This window comes from Carlito syrichta, unplaced genomic scaffold (genome assembly GCF_000164805.1).
Source record: "Carlito syrichta isolate Samal-C Ts95f unplaced genomic scaffold, Tarsius_syrichta-2.0.1 Scaffold304147, whole genome shotgun sequence".
NCBI classification, from domain to species: domain Eukaryota; kingdom Metazoa; phylum Chordata; class Mammalia; order Primates; family Tarsiidae; genus Carlito; species Carlito syrichta.
This window is the reverse complement of record NW_007248243.1, coordinates 242197-246573: the sequence shown is the minus strand read 5'-3', so window position 1 is coordinate 246573 and position 4377 is coordinate 242197.

The window sequence follows — 4377 nt, the reverse complement described above, 5'->3', positions numbered from 1 at the left end:
AAATGTCAGCACGTTCTGGAGTAGCAAGATTAGCAAAAGAAGTCAGAAAGGCATGGAGAGAACGTCAGGTTATAGCAAGGATTTTGGCTTTTGCTCTTAGACAGACTGGGTAACACTGGGGGATGCTGATCTGCTCTTTAGAGAATAGACTGCAGTTTGGTGAAGGCAGAAGGAAGCAAACTCATTAGGAAGCTGTTTTAATAATTGAGGCAAGGAATTGGATGACAGGGAGCAGGATGATCATAGAAGAGTGTTGAGAAGAGGCCAGATTCTGGATACATTTTGCAGGTGAGCACAGCAGGGATTATTCACAGATTTTATAGTGGTTATGAGAGAATGTAAAAAGACAAAAATGACTCCCTAAATTTCATCTTCATGACAGAAAAAAGGAGTTATTGTTTCATTGTGACTGGGAAATCTTTTAGGTGAAGCAAGATAGTAGGGAGATTGAAAGAAATATATCTGAGTTACTCTGAGCTTGAAAATCCCATTCGATTCTCAAGTGGAGATACTGAGTAAACAATTTGACATTAAGGTTTGAATTTCTGAGGCAAGAGTTCTGCTGAAGTTATTGATTTACAAGTTTCAACTTATTAATGGTATTTAAAGCCAGGTAAATGTCTAAGATCACCAGGGGAGTCTCACTCCCTGAAGACAGAAAAGAGTCCAATGATTACGAGTTGGAGAATCCCAGTAGTTAGATGTGTAGAAAATAAGGAGAAATCACTAAAAAAATGGTGAGAAACAGAGAAGAAAGACAAACACCAGGAGAGTGATGCCATAGAAACCAAGCAAGGAAAGTGATTTTAGGAGGATAAAGTGTCAGTGGTGACCGATGTTGCAGGTAGATTGTGTAAGTCAGGAGTGAAGTTTTAACTGTTACTTTCAGTGACATGGAAGTCATGTAGAAGTAAAGAAAAGAATTTTGGTAACCTTATTAAAAAAACACTTTTACAGAGGAAATGACAATGAAACCCAGAGTGGAAGAGTTTAAGAGATGGTAAGAATTAAGAAAATGAAAATGGACAAATATTTCAAATCATTAAACTGGGTTTGCTGAGTTTGAGATGCCCATTACACTCTCAGGGCTAATAGAAAGATGAGGCAGAGGCTGGGGATTATTCTTCTAGATAGAAAGAATTTATATTATACAAGGAGACTGATGAGGGTGGAGTATGGAGCAAACCCTTGGGTTCTTTGATTTGATCCAGAAATGATTTTCAGGAAGGCCAGCAAAGTTTTGGGTTTTGTTGTTGTTGTTGTTGTTTGAGTTGGAACCTCACTCTGTCACCCAGACTGGAGTGCAGCGGCCGCTCCCGGCCACCGCAGCCTCGACCTGCTGGGCTCCGGCGATCCTTCCGCCTCAGCCTTCCGAGTAGCTGGAACTACAGGCATGCGCTATCACGCTCGGCTAATTTTGGATTTATTGTAGAGATGAGGTCTTACCAAGGGCCCAGGCAGGTCTCGAACCCGTGGGCTCAGGCAATCCACTCACCTCGGCCTCCCAAAGCACTGGGATTACAGGCAGAGCCACCGAGCCCAGCCAACAAAGTTTTAAAATAGAGTTTATTAGTGAGAAGAGGAGAAGAAAAAAAGAAGATTCATACCAGAAAGATCTAGCATGGACGAATCTCTCAAAAAAGAAAGACCAGACTTTTGTTCTTAACTAAAAAGCTAGATATAGTTTCACAATAATTTATATGCTAAAAAGAGTGGAGCACAAGTAGCCACCCCAGAGAGATTGTCATCTCTGCTTCTGATGAGAGGAGAGGTGGTCTTTTTCCAGAACACATATTCTGTCTTTGTAGGAGATTTTCCAGACTCCTCAATATATGAATTCGTGAGCTAAGAGGTGGTCTTATTATCATTTATATGGCTTTAGTTTAGTTAAGGGGTGGTGTTCAGTTTTTCACCTTCCTCAGGAAACCTGAAAAATTTTTAGTGATTATTATGCTAAACCACAAACTGAAAGGTTGAGCTGTCCTATTCTTATGTCTAATGGGATTTCCTTTTGATTGGCCGAGGAGGTTAGATAGATTGGCCGGTCCACATTCCAGCCTGGCTTACAGTAAAAATGTAGTGAAAAAAATGTCTGAACACTTTCTAAAACCTGCATACAAAAATGTATCTATCTATGTCTAACTTGTACTGGCTGTGCAGCCTCAGAGATGAAAAGCCAAAGCATTAGTTATGATGTCTATGAGGATATTGGAAACACCACGATGGATAGTAGAAGCGTTATTGCAAAATGTGCCAGAACCAAATGCTAAAACAAGGAGAACCATGATCGTGGGGTGCATAACAGGTCACTACGGCAAGAAGCAGCAGTTTGACAGGCAGGTGTTTTCACGGAGCAGGAAGGAGATTGGCTAGAAGAGGTAATGAGGATAAGGGAGGACACCTGTACCTCTCTGTGCTGTTGGGAAGACGGTGGGAGGGAACCCATCCCAGCCCTCTGGAACACTGTGATTAGTCATTTGGTGCTCACAGTTCAGTCAAAGAAACCCTTTGTTGGGGAAAGAATGGGAAATATTAACTTCATCACTAAACTGTCACAAATGTTTTTTAGTAAAAAAAAAAAACGGAGCATTAGTCAACTATAGCAAAAACATGAAACCAACTGTACTGCCTGAAAAGTGAACTGGATAAAGAAAATGTGGTACAAATACATGTTGGAATATTACACAACTCTAAAGAAAAACAAATTCATGAATTTTGCAGCAACTTGGATGGACTTAGAGTCTGTAACGCTTAGTGATCTAAAACAGAAACAAAGATCTAAGTACCATATGTTCTCACTCATAAGAGGACCCTGAACATTTATCATAACACTCTAAGAAAGGGATTGGCTCTGGGCACAACGGCTCATGCCCGTAATCCCAGCACTGTGGGAGGCAGAGGCGAGAGGATTCCCTGAGCCCATGGGTTCAAGACCAGCCTGGGCAACTTGGCAAGACCTCATCTCTACAATAAATCAAAAAATTAGCTGGGTGTGGTGGCACACACCTGTAGTTCCAGCTACTTGGAAGGCTGAGGTGGAAAGATCACCTGAGGCGGTGTAAGCCACACATGGGATAAGATGGAAAGATTTCACCATCAGCAATAATACAAAAAGCATAGCGTCCAACAGAAACCAAAAAAGCTGCACCACGGAAATGTCAAGTTTTCAGAGTAGTGACTCAGTCAGTTCTCTGCTGCTAGAACAGAATCACTGAGACTGGGCAGTTTATCCAGAGCACCGATTTGTTTCTCCTACAGCTTAGGAGGCTGAAAGTCCAAGGTCGGGGGGCCCAGATCGGCAAGGGCGCCATGGGTGGTGGCTGGCAGGAGGGCACGAGAGGATGGAGGTGAGGAGGCAGAGCCAGAAAGCGAGGGGAAGGGGGCCAAGCTCATCCTGTTACCCGGATTTCACTCCCCTAATGACTAACCCACTCCCGAGATAACTCAGGGCATTGACCTTCAGGAAGGCACAGCTCATGACCTAATCACACTTAAAGGTCTCACTTCTCAACACTGTTGAATTTGGGGATTAACTTTCTCACACATGAATTGTGGGTTTGACACATTCAAGCCACAGCAAGTAGGTAACAGGATTTAATTTCCACGGATACAGCTCCTAGAGTGGTGGCCATGATTTGAGGACAAGGGTCACCGTATATTACTTAAGTGTGTTTTGCATGTTTGCAACAGTAAAAACAGGCTCTAACACAGGTGAAGAGGGGCTAGTGGAAGCATCCTGGGTGATTCAAGGAATAAAGGAAGGGTGGATCAACCAAGGCTTAAGATGCTCAGGAGCATGGGCCGTCAGGACGTCTCAGCTCCAGCAACTGGTGACCCTACCTTCCCTCTAAAACCCTCTCAGCGACACGTCCCAGCACCCATGACTCCTGCTATCTGCGATCTTTCTTTCAGACTTCAAATTCTCATGAGGGAAACTGACTGAGCGTCAGATGCCCATCACTAGCGTAATCTGTTCTGTTCCCAATGGATATTTTTTAAAAATTCATGGCAATTGTAGAAGCATGATGAGAAAGACTTTACTCAAGGAGGGCCATGACATTACATGTCAGGACCATCTCAATGGGGTCTTTCTTTAGGGGAGAGAGATTGAGTTTTTAGGGGCCAAGAGAAAAATTCTCTTTTGCCTTCTGAAGGCTTGCTAAATAATCAGCTGACAACAGGCAAATTGAAAGGAGAAAAGCCATACAAATTTATAGACATGCATGGGAGAGAACCACAGAGTAATTATCTCAATCCCCCCCTCCCCCACCCCTGGAGGTTAAAAAAGCTTATAAACCATCTGAGGTTATAGAGAGTATGGGGGCTTGGATGTCCACCAGACAGGTTATGGGGGGGAGAAAACAGAAGGCCTGGCTG